The 19,036-nt window shown below is 44.0% G+C and overlaps 1 protein-coding gene and 2 long non-coding RNA genes across 53 annotated transcripts in view; 2 read left to right on the plus strand and 1 right to left on the minus strand.

Annotated features, from left to right (window-relative positions):
• The window catches only part of DLGAP4 (DLG associated protein 4), a 259,162-nt gene that overhangs the window by 233,601 nt on the left and 6,525 nt on the right, over window positions 1–19,036 (plus strand).
• On the minus strand, window positions 12,118–13,575 carry LOC144332113 (uncharacterized). Its single transcript, XR_013399884.1, has 2 exons — window positions 12,714–13,575; window positions 12,118–12,261 (listed from the first exon to the last, which is right to left on the minus strand). It is a non-coding gene; the product is annotated as an uncharacterized LOC144332113 (long non-coding RNA).
• Window positions 14,999–18,039, plus strand: LOC144332149 (uncharacterized). The gene is made up of 3 exons (XR_013399923.1): window positions 14,999–15,636; window positions 16,434–16,522; window positions 17,943–18,039. It is a non-coding gene; the product is annotated as an uncharacterized LOC144332149 (long non-coding RNA).

The raw sequence follows: 19,036 nt of genomic DNA on the forward strand, positions 1-19,036 counted from the left end.
GACCAGGCACGGTGGCTCATGCTTAAAATCCCAGCACTTTGGGAGGCCGAGGCGGGTGGATCACCTGAGGTCAGGAGTTCAAGACCAGCCTGGCCAACACAGCGAAAATACAAAAATTAGCTGGGTGTGGTGGCAGGCACCTGTAATCCCAGCTGGCTGAGGCAAGAGAATCGCTTGAACCCGGGAAGCAGAGGTTGCACTGAGCCAAGCGCATCACTGTACTCCAGCCTGGGTGACAGAGCTAGACTCCGTCTCAAAAAAATAAATAAATAATAAAAAATAAATAAAAAATTAACTGAGCACTGTGGTGCACACCTGTAGTCCCAGTTACTCAGGAGACTAAGGTTAGAGGATTGCTTGAGTGCAGGAGAGTAAGGCTGTAGTGAGGTATGATTGTGCCAATGCACTCCAGCCTGGGCAACAGAGTGAGACCCTGTCTTTAAAAAAAAGCACTTTAAAAATCAATTTGTAGTTCTTTATATATATGGATAATTACACTATGCCTATTATAATATGACCAATATTTTCTGCCACATTATTGCTTGTCTTTTTTTTTTTTGAGACAGAGTTTTGCTCTTGTTGCTCAGGCTGGAGTGCAATGGCGCGATCTTGGATCACCACAACCTCTGCCTCCCAGGTTCAAGCGCTTCTCATCTCAGCCTCCCAAGCAGTTGGGATTACAGGCATGCGCCACCACGCCCTGCTAATTTTGTATTTTTAGTAGAGATGGGGTTTCTCCATGTTGGTCAGGCTGGTCTCGAACTCATGACCTCAAGTGATCCACCCGCCTCAGCCTCCCAAAGTGCTGAGATTACAGGCGTGAGCCACCGCTCCCAGCCTGAAGTCTCTTTCTTTCCCCAGTGTTTAGTGATGCTGGCCAGTCATTATCTGTCAGATTCCATACTTATGCAGGGGTGTGTTTCTGGGCTCTGTTCTGTTCCTCTTTTGGCTGCTTCTGTGTTAATACAACTATTTTCATTTATTTATTTAATTTTTTTTGTTTGTTTGAGAGTCTCGCTCTGACACCCCATCTGAAGTACAGTGGCATGATCTCGGCTTACTGCAACCTCTGCCTCCCAGGTTCAAGTGATTCTCCTACCTCAGCCTCCCAAGTAGCTGGGACTACAGGTGCATGCAACTGCACCCCGCTAATTTTTTGTAATTTTAGTAGAAATGAGGTTTCGCCATGTTGGCCAGGCTCGTCTGAAACTGCTGACCTCAGCTGACCCACCTGCCTCGGCCTCCCAAAGTGCTGGGATTATAGGTGTGAGCCATTGCGCCCAGCTGACACCTGGCTAATTTTTGTATTTCTAGTAGAGATGGGGTTTCACCATGTTGGCCAGGCTGGTTTGGAATTCCTGACCTCAAGTGATCTGCCTGCCTCAGCTTCCCAAAGTGCTGGGATTACAGGAGTGAGCCACTGTGCCCAGCTGTGTTAATATAACTTTTAATTACCATGGCTTTATAGCATGCCTTGATATCTAATGGGGTGAATGCTCCTTTATCCTTTTTGTGCAAAAAGAAAAACTATTCTTGTATATTCATTCTTCCAATATAAATTATATAATTTGTATATCAAGTTCCTCAGAAAAATTCTGTTGGGATGAAAACTGGAAGTAAAGTGAGCTTATAGATTAATAGGGGAAGAATTGATAACTGTAAAACATTGAATCTTCTCAACTATAAATCAACTTTATCACTCCATTTATTCAAGAATCCTATCATATCCTTCTACCTAAGTTTGAGTAATTTCCCTATGAAGGTCTTTCATATTTTAATTTTCATTTAATTTAGTTTTTTGAGAAAAGGTCTCGCTCTGTCACCCAGGCTGGAGCACAATGGCATGATCTTGGCTTATTGCAGCCTCAGCCTCCTGGGCTCCGGTGATCCTCCTGCCTCAACCTTCCAAATAGCTGAGGCTACAGGTGTGTGCCACCATGCCCAGCTAACTTTGAGATTTTTTTGTAGAGATAGGGTCTCAGTATGTTGTCCAGGCTGGTCTTGAACTTCTGGGCTCAAGCAGTCCTCCTGCTTTAGCCTCCCAAAGTGCTGGGATTTCATGCATGAGCCACTGCATCTGGTCTCCTGCATATTTTTATTAGATTTATTCCTTGGTACTTTCTAGTAGTTTTTGTTGAGTTTTGTGAAATTGATCGTTTAAAAAATATTTGCGGCCAGGTGCAGTGGCTTAGGCCTGTAATCCCAGCACTTTGGAAGGCCGAGGCAGGCAGATCATTTGAGGTCAGGAGTTCGAGACCAGCCTGGCCAACATGGTGAGACCCCATCTCTACTAAAAATACAAAAATTAGCTGGGTGTCATGGCGGGCACCTGTAATCCCAGCTACTTGGGAGGCTGAGGCAGGAGAATCACTTGAACCCAGGAGGTGGAGGTTGCGGTGAGCTGAGATCATGCCACCACATTCCAGCCTGGGCGACAGGGAGACCCTATCTCAAAAAAAAGAGGAAAAAAAAATTGCTTACTCTAATTAGTCACAGTTAGTAGGTAGAAATGTGTGATCCTTGTATGTTGATCTTGTGTCGGGCAACCAAGAGAATCCAACATGGTTCTCTTGGGTTTGCATCATAAATGATTATATTGTTTGCTAAGAACACCAATTTTGTCTGTCCTTATTGATATCTTGTCCAACTGTATGGCAAGGTGCTTCAGGACAGTGTGGAATAATAGGTCCCTATCTCTACCTTGGTCCTGAACGTCATTCACTCAGTAAATATTTATTGAGTACCTACCATATATGCCAGGTACTGTTGTAGCTTCTGGGGATGTAGCAGTGAACAAAACAAAATCTCTCCCCTCATGGGAAGAGATACAAATAACCAAATGTGGTAAGCAGTAACCAGGTAAGCAGTAACAAATAGCCAGGAAGGGCAAGAGCAGTATAGTGTCTGCTGCACAGGCAGGGGCAGTGTTGCTGTTGCATTGAGGGTGGTCAGGGAGGGCATCCCTGGTCAGGTGACCTGTGAGCAGAAACCTGAAGAGAGGGAGGGAGGAAGTCTGTAGAGATCTGGGGAGAAGAGAACTTTCCAGGCAGAGGGAGCAGCACCTGACTTACGGACAAGTGCTTGACATGCTCAAGGCTGAGGGAAGCCACCAGCAGGCTGAAGCCATAAGCCAGAGGAGAGGGATGGGAGACGAAGTCAGAGTGGGAGTCAGAGTGGGGGCATCCCAGATCACAGGGGATCTCAGAAGCCCTTTTTTTTCTTTTTTGAGATGGAGTCTCACGCTTTCACCCAGGCTGGAGTGCATTGGCAGAGTTTTGGCTGACCGTAACCTCCAAGTGCCAGGCCCAAGCAATCCTCCCACCTCAGCCTCCCAAGTAGCTGGGACCACAGGCCCGCCACCACACCTAGCTGGGAGTTTCACCACGATGCCCAGGCTGCTCTTGAACTCCTGAGCTCAAGTGATCCGCCCATCAGAGGCCATTATTAAAGGCTTGGTTTTACTCCAAGAAGAGCTCATCAGAGAGTTTTGAGTGCTGCAACTTGACATACTTTTTTAAAGGATTAATCTGGCTTCTCTATTCAGATGAGAACCTCCATGTACCTTTCATTGGCACACAAATGGAAGCTGGGAGATGCATTAGGAGGATTTAACAATCTGGGTGAGAGAGACTTTAATGGAGGAATCAGATTGTGGATATGTTTTGAAGATAGAACAGGATCTCTTGACAGATTAGATATGGGGTAAGAGTAAGGGAGCCAAACATGGCTTGGAGTCTGAGTGAGGAAGAGGATAGCGTTGCCACTGAAATGGGGAAAACTATAGGAGGTGTCGATCTGGGGGAAAGTGAGGAGTTTGGAACATGTTAAATTTGATATGCTTTGTTAGACATCAGAATAGAGAAGTCAAGCAGGCAGTTGGATATATTAGTCTGAGGATAGGTCCAGTTTGAAAAGTCTATTTGGGAGTCACTAGAGTATAGATTAAGTGAATGAGATGAGAATGCCTAATATGTAGAGAAGATAAGCAGTCTAAGGACTGAGCCCAGAGACATGAACACTTAGCGGTGGGAAGGGAGGAATAAACAGCAAGATCAAAGGAAGAGCAACTGGAAGCCACCTGAACAATGTTCTCAAGGAGAGAACGTTGTCAGAGGCAGCTGATGGGCTCACCAAGCCAGATCTAGAAAGGCAGAGGTCATTAGATACAAAAAGGGCCATTTTGGTGGAATGGTGATGGCGGAAGCATGGGTAAGGCAGCCTGATAGGAGGATTAAGAGAAGAGAAAACAGGAGAGTAATTGGAGACCACTTGCATGGATTTTCCTGCACAAGGAAGCAGAGAAAGGGAGGGATGTAGGGTCAAAGGAGAGAGCTGGGTTGTTGTTGTTGTTGTTGTTTTGAGATAGGGTCTCACTCTGTCACCCAGGCTGAAGTACAGTGGTGCGATCATGGCTCACTGCAGCCTTGAACTCCTGGACTCCACTGATCCTCCCACCCCAGCCTCCCAAGTAGCTGGGAACACAGGGGTGCACCACCACACCTGCCTAATTAAAAAATTTTTTTTTGTAGAGATGCAGTCTCGCTTTGCTGCCTAGGCTGGTCTCAAACTCCTGGGCTTAAACAGTCCCCCAGTCTCGGCCTCCTAAAGTAGTTAGGATTACAGGCATGAGCCACCATGCCTGGCCTTGTTTTGTTTTTTTAATGGAGCAATATAAGCATGTTTATATGTTGTTGAGAATGACCTTGTCAGAGAAAGGGAGCTTATGCTGGAGAGAAGGGGCAACTGTTGGGGTTATCCTTAGGTAAGAAGGAATCGAATTAGTGCCCAAGTAGAGAACAGATAGCTTCTCCACAGGGACAGGAGGAAGGCCATGTCTGAGGTGAGGTGAGGTGAGGTGAGGCAGGCGGGAGCAGACTCAACACCTCAGGGCGAGGAGGTGGGGAGGACGCATAGGACGTCTCTGGAGAGCAGATTTGAAACTGGCGTCCAGGAGAGAGGAGGCTCACCAGTCACTCCAAGGCCCACTGAGATTAGATGTGAAGGCAGAACTGGAATGGGGAAGGGGTGTGTTCATCCAAAAGATGAGCTTGAGTTTACTGTTTAACATTCATTGTATGATGTCTATATCACACCACTTTCTATAAAATGGTTTGTCCATTTCTCCTTAAAATTTTGTCAATTTTTGCTTTATATATTTTTGAAGATACTGGATGGAACAAGTTTAGAATTGTAATATTCCTGGCAGATGTTCACTGATCCATTCTGTTTTTCAGAATCTATGTTTGTGTTTGCCTGAGAGTCATCTTATATGTATTATGACTATTGCAGTAGCAGCCTTCCTTTGATTAGTGTTTGTTTGGTATATCTCTTTCCATCCATTTACTTTTAACCTTTCACTGTCCTTATCAATCATGTCTCTTGTAGTCAGCATATACCTGGGTTTTATGTTTTATCTGGTTTCCTGGTTTTTATTTTAGAAATAGGTAATGTCCATTTTTATGAAGTGATTTTTATATATTTAGGTTTATTCTTACCATGGTATTTTGGGGGATTTGTACTTTTTAAATGTATTTTAATTTATTTATTTAAATAGAGACGGACTGTCACTATGTTGCCCAGGCTGGTCTCAAACTTCTAGCCTTAAGCAATCCTCCCACCTGGGCCTCCCAAAGTGTTGGGATTACAGGTGTGAGCCACTGCGCCCAGCCTCCTTTTCTGAGGTGTCTTTTTTCCTCTTTCTTCCCTTCTTTTGGATTAACTCCTCTCCCTACTCCTCTTACAAACCCTACTAGTTTTGAGGCTATATTAATTGGGATTACGTTTGCCTACAGGTAACACTAAAACATTTCTAAAAAGTGATTTAAACAAGACTGTTTATTTCATTCTCAAGAATGTCTGAGATGGTGATGGTGGAGCCACAGGCTTTTTTTTCCCTTGCGGTTTGATGCCATTAATTGGCTTTCATTGATAAGATCTTCTCATCTGTCAGAGTGCTGCTGGATCCCAGCATCCTAAGTGCATTCCAGCCAGCAAAAGGAACCAATAGCAAAGGAGAACAAGCTGGCCCACCCACTGCTTCTGCTTCCACCCCTTTGGCCAGAATTTAGACATATAACTATGCATATCTTGCTGCAGGGGAGTCTAGGAAATGTTTGATGCCAGGCTATGTGCCCAGATAAAAATAAAAGGTCCACACAGATCACTTGTTTTCAGAAGCCTATGCTGTGCTTAGTAGACAGTGTGCACATTATAGAGAGTTGGCATAATGCTAACAACAGAAATCCGTATTCCAATCCTGATCCTAGTATAACTTGTAGGATTCTAGTACCTTGCATGCCATACCTCAGAGTTTTAATTTGACTGTACTGGCTGGGCATGGTGGCTCATGCCTGTAATCCCAGCACTTTGGGAGCCAAGGCGGAATGCCTGAGCTCAGGAGTTCGAGACCAGCCTGGGCAACGTGGTGAAACTCCATCTTTACTAAAATACAAAAAGTTAGCTGGGCGTGGCAGCGTGCACCTGTAATCCCAGCTACTTGGAAGGCTAAGACAGGAGAATCGCTTGAACCTGGGAGGCAGAGGTTGCAGTGAGCCCAGATTGCGCCATTGCATTCCAGTCTGGGCAGCAGAGCTAGATTCCGTCTCAGGGAAAAAAAAAAAAAATTTGACAGTACTTTGTCCTGAGAAATTCACACTATGCCTAAAGGCTTGCTGTGTTTTCATTTCCTCTGAATAAAGTTGCTATTAGATATAAAGGAAAAAAAATCAAAAGTTCTGTGTATGGCTGGGTGCGGTGGCTTATGCCTATAGTCCCAACATTGTGGGAGGCTGAGGCAGGTGGATCACTGGATCCCAAAAGTTCGAGACCAGCCTGGTCAACACAGTGAACCCCCACGAAACACCATGTAAAACACCCCACATGAAACAACATGCCTGGCTAATTTTGTATTTTGTATCTCTATAAAAAATACAAAAAAGTTATTCAGGCATGGTGGCGTGCGCTTGTAGTCCCAGCTCTTCAGGAGGCTAAGGTGGGAGTATTGCTTGAGCCTGGAGGTGGAGGTTGCAGTAAGCCAAGACTGTGCCACTGCACTCCAGCCTGGGCAACAGAGCAAGACCTTGTCTCAAAAATAAAAAGGTTCTATTTCTGAGGGGGAAGTAGAAAACAAACACTGAGGACGGCTAGCCTATCTGCCCCAGAAATCACTGTATTTGTATGCTTTCTACCCTTTAAAATTTTTATAATTTTTATTTTTTCCTGATATAATCAATGTTGAAAGAAAAAAGGCTGGGTGTGGTGGTTCACACCTGTAATCCCAGCACTCTGGGAAACTGAAAGCAGGAGGATTGCTTGAGGCCAGGAGTTCGTGACCAGCCTGGGCAACCTAAGGAGACCCCTATCTCTGGAAAAAAAAAAAAAAATTTTTTTGAGACAGGGTCTCCCTCTGTCACCCAGTCTGGACATGAGCGCTGCTCACTGAAGCCTCAACCCCCTGTGTTCAAACAATGCTCCTGCCTTAGCCTCCCCAGTAACTGGGACAACAGACACACACCACCATACCCAGCTGTTTTTTTAATTTTCTGTAGACATGGGATTTCACCATATTGCTCAGGCTGGTCTCAAACTACTGGGCTCAAGTGATCCACCCGCCTCAGCCTTCCAAAGTTGCTGAGATTACAGGAGTGATCCGGTAGTGAGCCCTTCCTGGAAGTATTTACATTTCATTTCCGATTGTTCATTGTTAGTGTAATAGAAATACAGTTGATTTTTGTATACTGATTTTGTATCTTGCAACCTTACTGCACTTATTTATTAGGTCTAATATTTCTTGTGGGCCAGGCTCGGTAGCTCACACCTGTAATCCCAGAACTTTGGGAGGCCAAGGTGGGTGGATCACGAGGTCAGGAGTTCAACCTGGCCAACATGGTGAAACCCCGTCTCTACTAAAAATACAAAAATTAGCTGGGCGTGGTGGCAGGCACCTGTAATCCCAGCTACTCAGGAGGCTAAGGCAGAAAATTGCTTGAACCCAGGAGGCGGAGGTTGTAGTGAACCAAGATCACACCACTGTACTCCAGCCTGGGCAACAGAGTGAGACCCTGTCTCAAAATATATATATATTCATTTATATATATATTTATATATTTCTTGTGGATTCCTTAGGATTTTGTTTATTACAAGATGATGTCATCTGAGAATACAGATGATTTTACTTTGTTCTTTCCAATATGTATTGCTTTTATTTGGTATTTTGTCTAATGGCCCTGGCTTCAGGATAATGTTGAATAGAAGTATAAGGACAAACATCCTTCTTTTTCTTATTCCTGCTCTTAGGGGGAAATAATTTGGTCTTTCACCATTAAGTAGGATGCCAGCTGTGGATTATTATGAACGTATTTTAACTATGTCTCATGGTTCACATATACAAGGGTTTTCTAAGGTATGTACTGGGATTGGAAATGCTTGTTATAGGATATTTGTTCAGATTTATGAGAAATGCCAAATTGTTCTCCAAAATGATTATACCAAATACTACTCACTTCAGCACTGTGTGAAGGGACTGAATGTTCTATGTCTTTGATCACTCTTAGTCTATACTCTCCTGGTTAGAATTATTGAATGAAATAATCTTTTTTTACTATCCACTTAGTCGTATGTTTTTTCTTTTTTAATGTAAAATGTGGTGAATTTTATTAATAGATTTTGCTCCTTTCTTGCTTTCTTTTTGGATTAATCAAGTGTTTCCACTTTTCTCATGTGAACTTATGAAATTCTTTTAGTAGTCACTCTAGAGATGAGAACCTGCATCCTTGTCTTTGTAGACTAATTCAAACTAGTACTTTTATCACTTCCCAGATCAGGAAAGACGACCTTTGAACACTTTCATTCCCTTCGTTTCCCTTCATGACTTTTGCACTATTGCTGTACTATTTAAGATCTACATATATTCTAAATGCTGCAAGTCATTTTTTTTTTTTTTTTTTTTTTTTTTTTGAGACAGAGTCTTACTCTGTCGCCCAGGCTGGAGTGCAGTGGCCGGATCTCAGCTCACTGCAAGCTCCGCCTCCCGGGTTCACGCCATTCTCCTGCCTCAGCCTCCCGAGTAGCTGGGACTACAGGCGCCCGCCACCTCGCCTGGCTAGTTTTTTGTATTTTTTAGTAGAGACGGGGTTTCACCGGGTTAGCCAGGATGGTCTCGATCTCCTGACCTCGTGATCCGCCCGTCTCGGCCTCCCAAAGTGCTGAGATTACAGGCTTGAGCCACCGCGCCCGGCCAACAAGTCATTATTTTATACAATCAATATTTACTTATCTTTACCCATATGTTTACCCATTTTGTTACTTTTCACTTCTTTGTATATTTGTGTGCTTCTACCTACAATTGCTTTCATTCTGTCTAAAGAACTCCCTTTAGTATTATCTAATGCTATTTTATTTTATTTATTTATTTATTTATTTATTTTTTGAGACAGCTTTGCTCTGTTGCCCAGGCTGGAGTGCAGTGGCACAATCTCAGCTCACTGTAACCTCCACCTCCCAGGTTCATGCAATTCTCATACCTCAGCCCTCCCGAGTAGCTGGGATTACAGGTGCCTTCACCATGCCTGGCTAATTTTTGTATTTTAAGTAGAGATGGGGTTTCATCATGTTGGCCAGGCTGGTCTTGAACTCCTGGTGGCCTCAAGTGATCTGCCCACCTTGGCCTCCCAAAGTGCTGGGATTACAGGCGTGAAGCACCACGCCCAGCCTTTTCTTTCTTGTTTTAAGACACAGGATCTCGTTCTGTCTCCTAGGCTCCAGTGCAGTAGCGCAATCATACCTCACCACAGCCTCAATCTCCTACGCTAAAGCAATCCTCCCACCTCAGCCTCCTGAGTAGCTAAACTACAGGCACACACCACCACACCTGATTTAATTGTTTTATTTTTTGTAGAGATGGGGTCTTGTGGCTGGGCACAGACCCTCTACTTGGGCACTAATTCGATTCCTTCTCACCTAAGGACAACCCCAACAGTTGCCCCTTTTCTCTCCAGCACAATAAGCTCCCTTTCTCTAACAAAGTCATTCTCAACAACATATAAACATGCTTATATTGCTCCATTAAAAAAACAAAGTCAGGCGCAGTAGCTCATGCTTGTAATCCTACCACTTTGGGAGGCCACGATGGGGGGACTGTTTAAACCCAGGAGTTTGAGACCAGCCAAGGCAACAAAGTGAGACTGGGTCTCTGCAAAAAAAATTTTTTTAAATAGCTGGGTGTGGTGGTGTACCCCTGTGATCTCAGACTCCTTGGCCGTAGGCGATCTTCCCACCTCAGCCTCTCAAAGTGCTGAGATTAGACCGTGCCAGGCCTAAATGTGTCTTTGATTGTCTTCTAATTTCCAGCCTTTTTATTGAAAAGTAAGCTGTCAGTCTTACTGCTGCTCTTCTGAAGATTAATTTTATCCCCTCTATCTGCTTTTAAGATTTTCTCCTTCTGTTTTAGTTGTACAAGTTTTACTATGAGATCTAGGTATGATCTTCCTTTTATTTTTCCTGCTTGATATTCACAGGGCTTCTTGAATCTTGAACTATAATACCTTTCATGAATTTCAGAGAAGTCCTGGCCATTCCTTACTCAAATTTCTGCTCCATTATATTTCTTCTCTAATTGTGGACTCTAGTTACACATATGTTTGACCAACTGTCTTGTCTCTTTATTGTTTTGTTTATTTTTTACCTTTAGGCCTCAGTCTGGATATTTCCTACCAGATTATTTTATAGTTCAGCTATGACTAATCTGTTAAACCCATCTGTTGGCTGGGTGTGGTGGCTAAGCCTGTAATCCCAGCACTTTGGGAGGCTGAGGCAGGCAGATCCTGAGGTCAGGAGTTTGAGACCAGCCTGGCCAACAGGGTGAAACCCCATCTCTACTAAAAATACAAAAATTAACCAGGCGTGGTGGTGGCCACTTGTAATCCTGTACTCAGGAGGCTGAGACATGCGGATCACCTGAGGTCAGGAGTTCTAGACCAGCCTGGCCAACGGTGAAGCCCCGTCTCTACTAAAAATACAAAAATTAGCCAGGCGTGGTGGCGGCCACCTGTAATCCCACCTACTCGGAGGGCTGAGGCAGAAGAATTGCTTGAACCTGGGATGCAGAGGTTATAGTGAGCTGAGAAAGTACCACTGCACTGCAGCCTGGGCAACAGAACAAGACTCCATCTCAAAAAAAAAAAAAAAGAATAATTTTTAAAAACCATCTGTTACATTCTTAACTTCAGTAATATACTTCTTCTAGACTTTTTGTTCGATACTTTTTTTTTTTTGTTCGATACTTTTTTGATAAATTCTGGTTCTCTGCTGATCTTCATCTGTTTTCTTGTATATGTATTTATTTACAGTTATTTTAAAGCCCTTGTCCAGTAACTCTGTAGGTCTCTGTAGGTCCAGACCCTGTAGGTCTCTTTCTTTTTTTATTTTTTCTCTTTTGGTGTATAATTATTTCATCGTATCTCTTGGTGTGCCTGTTAATTTTTATTCAGTGTCAGAAGTTACATTTGAAAACTAGAGGTAATTTGAGGCTCAGGATGATTTTCTGCCCTTTGAGAACTTTCGCTTCTTACAGGTAATTAGTGTATGGTGAGATCAGTTTAATCAGAATGGTATTGAGGTGATTCAGAGCTGGGTGCTTGTGACAGCTCATCTATTTCTAGTTGGCAGCGTTCACATGTCAGGGGGTCACAGTGGTAGCCAGTGGTGTTTTCCAAGCCCCTCCTTCATGGCAGACTGAGCTGCAGTTTCCCTCTGTCTCATACCTCAAGACTACTGGAAGCTTTGCTCAGCCTAATGTACTTTCCAGGTGCTGTCTGCCTCGATAGCCCTGAATTCCAGATTTTGTGTCTGTTCCCATGAAATTGCTACAAGCTCTGCTCAGCTTCTTATAAATTGGGAGATGCCTTATGGGCCCCCAGCTCACAGATGATACATAATATCAGACTTGACTATATCTTATTTCTCATTGGGATCTTGACCTCTCAAATTCTGGTTGTGCTGGTAGTTTCTTTTTCTTTTCTTTTTTTTTTTTTTTTGAGACAGTCTCGCTCTGTCACCCAGGCTGGAGTGCAGTGGCGCAATCTCGGCTCACTGCGGCCTCCGCCTTCTGGGTTCAAGCAGTTCTCCTGCCTCAGCCTCCCGAGTAGCTGGGACTGCAGGCACCCACCACCATGCCTGGTTAATTTTTGTATTTTTAGTAGAGACAGGGTTTCAATGTGTTGGCCATGTTGGTCTCGAGCTCTTGACCTCAGGTGATCCGCCCACCTCAGCCTCCCGAAGCGCTGGGATTACAGGTGTGAGCCACTGTGCCCGGCCTGGTAGTTTCTTAATGTTTTGAAAATGAGGTTTGTTGTTACTGATTTTTTTTTAATTTGTTGGTGGTGGGAGAGGTCAGCTTGTCTGACACTCACTGGTTTGTCTTAGCCAGAATCAGAAGTGATCACAATTGTCAATGTTGAATCAGTCTTGCATTCCCATAATAAACCCAGCTGAATTTATGATATATTATCATTTTAGTACACTGCCAAGTTTGGTTTATTTTGTGATTTAATAATTTTGACTTTGTTCACGAGACACTGGCTTGTAATCTTTCATTTCTATCCTTGTCCTGTTGTAGTATTAAGGTTCTCTAGCTTCATAAAATCAGTGTGGGACGTTTCCTCTTCTCATAGTCTCTGAAGGAACTTAACAGGATTTTGTCACGCGCAGTGGCCCACACCTGTAATCCCAGCACTTTGGGAGGCCGAGGTGGACAGATCACCTGAGGTCAGGAGTTCAAGACTAGCCTGGCCAACATGGTGAAACCCCATTTCTACAAAAATACAAAAATTAGCTGGGCATGATGGCGGGTGCTTGTAATCCCAGCTACTCTCAGGAGGCTGAGACGGCAGAATTGCTTGAACCCGGGAGGCAGAGGTTGCAGTGAGCTGAGATCCTGCCACTTCACTCCAGCCTGGGTGACACAACACGACTCGGTCTCAAAAAAAAAAAAAAAGAAAAGAAAAACAGGATTTTATTTCCTGGTTTTGTATAACTCTCGTTTTGAGTATCTTTTCTAGTATAGCTATATCACATGATCCTTTTTTCCATCCTAATCATTATTTGCATCTGTCTTCTTTTTATCTTGATCAGTCTGACAGGGTTTAATTTTATTAACCCTCTATTATTTTGATTAATTTATCATCCCTTTGGGTTAATTGTATTATTCCCTTACTAATGTCTTAAATTGGAAGCTAATTTATTTTTTCAGCCTGTCCAAATTTTATATAAGCTTTCAGCCTGTGCATTTCTCTTTACTACTTTAGCTATATTTGACAAGATCTGCAACTTCCACTGTTATTTCTTTGACTACTGGGTTATTTAGATGTGTAAGTCTTTGTTTTATATTGGAGTTTATTAATGTTTTCATTACTGGTTTCTAGCCTATTTATATTAATGTCAAAAAACATGATCTGGTGGCTCATGCCCGCAATCCTAGCACTTTGAAAGGCTGAGGCAGGAGGATCAGTTCAGCCTAGAAGTTCAGGACCAGCCTGGGAAACACAGTAGGACCTCTTCTCTATTAAAAAAAAAAAAAATTGGCCGGGCACGGTGGCTCAAGCCTGTGATCCCAGCACTTTGGGAGGCCGAGACGGGCGGATCACGAGGTCAGGAGATCAAGACCATCCTGGCTAACACGGTGAAACCCCGTCTCTACTAAAAAATACAAAAAAGTAGCCGGGTGAGGTGGCGGGCGCCTGTAGTCCCAGCTACTCGGGAGGCTGAGGCAGGAGAATGGCGTAAACCTGGGAGGCGGAGCTTGCAGTGAGCTGAGATCCGGCCACTGCACCCCAGCCTGGGCGGCAGAGCAAGACTCCGTCTCAAAAAAAAAAAAAAAAAAAAAAAAAAAAATATTAGGCCAGGTGCAGTGGCTCACGCTTATAATCCCAGCACTTTGGGAGGCCAAGGCAGGCGGATCACCAGGTCAGGAGTTCGAGACTAGCCTTGCCAACATAGTGAAATCCCGTCTCTACTAAAAATACAAAAATTAGCCGGGTGTGGTGGCGCATGCCTGTAGTCTCAGCTACTTGACTTAGGAGGCTGAGGCAGGAGAATCACTTGAACCCAGGAGGCAGAGGTTGCAGCAAGCCGAGATCGCTCCACTGCACACCAGCGCGGGCAACAGTGCGAGACTGTCTCAAAAAAAAAAAAAAAAAAAAAAAATTAGCTGGGCATGGTGGCGCACACCTGTCCTAGCTACACGGGAAGCTAAGGCAGGAAGATTGCTCACGTGCAGAAGGTCAAGGCTGCAGTGAGCTATGATGGCACCACTGCACTCCAGCCTGGGTGACAAGACGGAGACCCTATCTCAAAAACAAAACACATGATCTGCATGATACCCAGTTCTTTGAAATTTATTGTATATTTTATGGCCAAGACTGGTCATTTTTAGCAAATGTTCCATGTGTGAGAAGTACATTTTATATGGGGTTTAGAGTTTTCTCTGTGCATGTGTGTGTGTGCGTGCGTGTGTGTACACACAGATGTTTTTTAGTTGAGGTCTGTTCATCTATTGACAGACACTTGGGTTGTTTCCACCTTGTGGTTACTGTGAATCAAACTGCTATAAACATTGGCGTACAAATATCTGTTTAAGTCTGTTTTCAATTCTTTCGGGTTTATACCCAGAAGTGGAATTGGTTGATCATGTGGCAGATCTATGTCTCGCTTTCTGAGGAACCACTCAGCTATTTTTCACAGCAGCTGCATCATTTTATATTCCCACCAGTAATGCACAGGGTTCCAGTTTCTCCACATCTTTGCAACACTTGCTTCCACTTTTCTTGATAGCTTTTGGGTTGTTTTTTTTTTTTTTTTTTGGAGACAGGGTTTCACTCTGTTGCCCAGGCTGTAGTACAATAGTGCCATCATAGCTCACTACAGCCTTGACCTTCTGGGCTCAAGCAATCCTCCCACCTCAGCCTCCTGTGTAGCTGGGACTACAGGTGTGCGCCACCATGCCCAGTTTTTTGTTTTTTTTTTTTTTTTTGGTAGAGAAGAGGTCTCACTGTGTTGCCCAGTCTGGTCCTGAATTCCCAGGCTCAAGTGATACTCCACCTTGGCCTCCTAAAGTTCTGGGATTACAGGCAGGAGCCTTGATAGCTATCTTAATGGGTATGAAGTATTATGGTTTTGATGTGCAGTTCCCTGATGACTAATGCTGTTGAGATGTTGAGCATATTTCCTGAACATCTGTCTATCATTGGAGAGATGTCCTTGTATATTTGAAAACTGGGTTGTTTATCTTTTTGTTGTTCAGTTGTAGGGAATTCTTATATACATATATTCTTGATATTAAACCCTTATCAGATACATGATTTGCAGATATTTTCTCCCATTCTGTGGGTTGTCTTCATTTCTTCATATTGTCTTTTTTTCTGTGAGACAGAGTCTCGCTCTGTTGCCCAGGCTGGAGTGCAGTGGCACAATCTCAGCTCACTGCAACCTCCACCTCCCAGGTTGAAGTGATTCTCCTGCCTCAGCACCCCCGAGTAGCTGGGACTAATAGGCATGAGTCACCAGCCCAGCTAATGTTTCTATTATTAGTAGAGACAGGGTTTCACCATGTTGGCCAGGCTGGTCTCAAACTCCTGACCTCAAGTGATCCACCCGCCTCAGTCTCTAAAAGGGCTGGGATTACAAGTGTGAGCCACTGCGCCCAGCTTTTTTCTTCATAGTGTCCTTCAGTCCATAAAAAGTTTTCCATTTTAATGAAGTCCAGTTTTTCTGCTTTTTTTTCCTTCCTTCCTTTGCTTATGCTTTTGGTGTCTTTTTTTTTTTTTTTTTTTTTTTTTTTGAGACGGAGTCTCGCTCTGTCACCCAGGCTGGAGTGCAGTGGCCGGATCTCAGCTCACTGCAAGCTCCGCCTTCCGGGTTCACGCCATTCTCCTGCCTCAGCCTCCCGAGTAGCTGGGACTACAGGCGCCTGCCACCTCGCCCAGCTAAGTTTTCTTTTTTTTTTGTATTTTTAGTAGAGACGGGGTTTCACTGTGTTAGCCAGGATGGTCTCGATCTCCTGACCTCGTGATCCGCCCGTCTCGGCCTCCCAAAGTGCTGGGATTACATGTAGGCTTGAGCCACCGCGCCCGGCCCTGCTTTTGGTGTCTTAAGAAACCATTGCAAAATCCAAGGTCATGAAGATTTGGTCTTATGTTTTCCTCTGAGAGTTTGTTTGTTTGTTTGAGACGGAGTCTCGCTCCATCACCCAAGCCAGAGTGCAGTAGTGCAATCTCGGCTCGCTGCAACCTCTGCCTCCCAGGTTCAAGCGATTCTCCTGCCTCAGACTCCCAATGCTGGGATTACAGGTGCCCGTCAACAAGCCCGGCTAATTTTTGTATTTTTAGTAGAGATGGGGTTTCGCCATGTTGACCAGGCTGGTCTCGAACTCCTAACCTCAGGTGATCCGCCTGCCATTTATCAAAGTGACCTCTCCCCATCACATTCTTTTTTTTTTTTTTTTTTTTAGACAGAGTCTTACTCTATTGCAGTAGTGCAATCTTAGCTCACTGCAACCTCCACCACCTGGGTTCAAGTGATCCTCCTGCCTCAGCCTCCCCAGTAGCTGGGATTACAAGCATGTACAACTACACCCAGCTAATTGTTGCATTTCAGCTAATTTTTGCATTTTTAGTAGAGACGGGGTTTTGCCATGTTGGCCAGGCTGGTCTTGAACTCCTTACTTCAAGTGACCCACCTGCCTCAGCTTCCCAAAGTGCTAGGATTGCAGGAATGAGCCACTGTGCCTGGCATTTTTTTTTTTTTTTTTCTAACCTTCCACACTACACCAATGTATCCACATTCTTTTTCGTTTTTTTATTTTCTTGAGACAGGGTCTTGGCACAATCATAGCTCTCTGCCACCTCAAACTCCCAGTCTCGTGGGGTCCTCCTGCCTCAGCCTTCCAAGTAGCTGGTTCTACCCCTGCACGACCTGGCTGTTTTAAAAAATATTTTTTAAGACATGAGGGTCTAGCTTTATTGCCCAGGCTTGCCTCCAATTCTTAGGCTTAAGCAGTCCTCCCTCTTTGACCTCCCAAAGTGCTGGGATGACAGGCATGGGCCACTGCACCCACCCCACATTCTTTTTGGTTTTGTTTTTTTTTTTTTTTTTGAGATGGAGTTTTGTGCTTTTGTTGCCCAGGCTGGAGCACGGTGGCACGATCTTGGCTCACTGCAACCTCTGCTTCCCAGGTTCAAGCAATTCTGCCTCAGCCTCCCAAGTAGCTGGGATTACAGGTGACTACCACCACACTCGGCTAGTATTTGTATTTTTAGTAGAGATGAGATTTCACCATGTTGGCCAGGCTGGTCTCAAACTCCTGACCTCAGATGACCTGCCCACCTCGGCCTCCCAAAGTGCTGGGATTCCACATTCATTCTTGAATAATACTTTCTCTAATGTAGAAATGTAAATTATACCTTTATCTGAATACTTCGAATATATTGTTTTACTGTTTTCATCCATTATGGTTGAGAGTTTGCTGTTAAACTCATTCCTTTGGCAGCAATTTTTCCTCGCCCTTTATTTTTTAAAATAAAAATTAATATGTAGGCCAGGCGCTGTGGCTCACACCTGTAATTCCAGTCCTTTTGGAGGCCAAAGCAGGAGGATCACTTGAGCCCAGGAGTTTGAGACAAACCTGGCTAACATAGTGAGATTTCATTCCTATAAGAAATACAAAAAAATTAGGCCAGGCACTCGTGTGGCTCACACCTGTAATCCCAGGACTTTGGGAGGCCGAGGCAGGCAGATCACCTGAGGTCAGGAGTTTGAGACCAGCCTGGTCAACATGGTGAAATGCCATTTCTACTAAAAATACAAAAATTAGCTGGATGTGGTGGCACATGCCAGTAATCCCAGCTACTCGGGAGGCTGAGGCAGGAGAATCATTTGAACCCGGGAGGCAGAGGTTGCGTGAGCCAAGATGGTGCCACTGCACTCTAGCCTGGGCGACAGAGTTAAGATTCCGTCTCAAAAAGCAAAAAAAAAAAAAAAAAAAAAAACTGGGTCTGATGGCATGTGCATCTATAGTCCCAGTTACTTGGGAGCCCAGGAGGTTGAGGCGGCAGTGAGCTATGATGGCACCACTGTACCCCAGCCTGGACAACAGAGCAAGAGATTTTCTCAAATAAAAAATTTAAAAAGTTAATATTTGCATTATAGGAAACTGAGAAACACAAGAAGAACAAAGTCATCCGCAATCACAGCTGTTTACAGTTTGACATGTTCTTCTAGGTCCTGTATGTATTTAGACACAAAATCCAGTTTTATGGGATTGAGATCGTACTTTCCTCCCTCTTTCACTGCCTTTTAAGAGCTTTCTTTGTATTACTATAAGTAAGTATGGATTTTGCTTAGGATTCATTTGACTTCCTGGCTCTGAGGGCTGGAGCAATTTCTGGGGGAAAAAAAAAAAATTTTTTTTTTTCTGAGACAGTCTCACTCTGTCACCCAGGCAGGAGTGCAGTGGCACCATCTCGGCTCACTGGAACCTCTGCCTTCCAGATTCAAATGATTTTCCTGCCTCAGCCTCCTGAGTAGCTGGGATTATAGTCATGTGCCACCACACCTGGCTGTTTTTTGTATTTTTAACAGAGACAGAGTTTTACCATGTTGCCCAGGTTGCTCTTGAACTCCTGGCCTCGAGTATCTGCCTGCCTTGGCCTTTGCCTTTCAAAGTGCTGGGATTACAGGCCTAAGCCTCCACATTGATAACCATGATCCCTCTGATTTCTCCCATCTCTCTGTTCCCTTTTAGAACTCTGATAGATGCATGTTCTTTCTCTTCCATGTCTCTGAATCTCTTTTTAGTAGTTTGTCTTTTTAAATACTTAGTCCCTACTTCTGTTTGTAAAAAGATAAGGTACCCAGGTATAATTTAATTTTATATTAAATTATAAAATATAAATATCTTATAATTTTTTAGGAAAGACTCCCTTTTATTCCCACACTTTAAACTAAGCCAGGCACAGGTCCCCACTGTCTACCCTGGGGGGCTCAT

Source organism: Macaca mulatta, chromosome 10 (genome assembly GCF_049350105.2).
Source record: "Macaca mulatta isolate MMU2019108-1 chromosome 10, T2T-MMU8v2.0, whole genome shotgun sequence".
NCBI classification, from domain to species: domain Eukaryota; kingdom Metazoa; phylum Chordata; class Mammalia; order Primates; family Cercopithecidae; genus Macaca; species Macaca mulatta.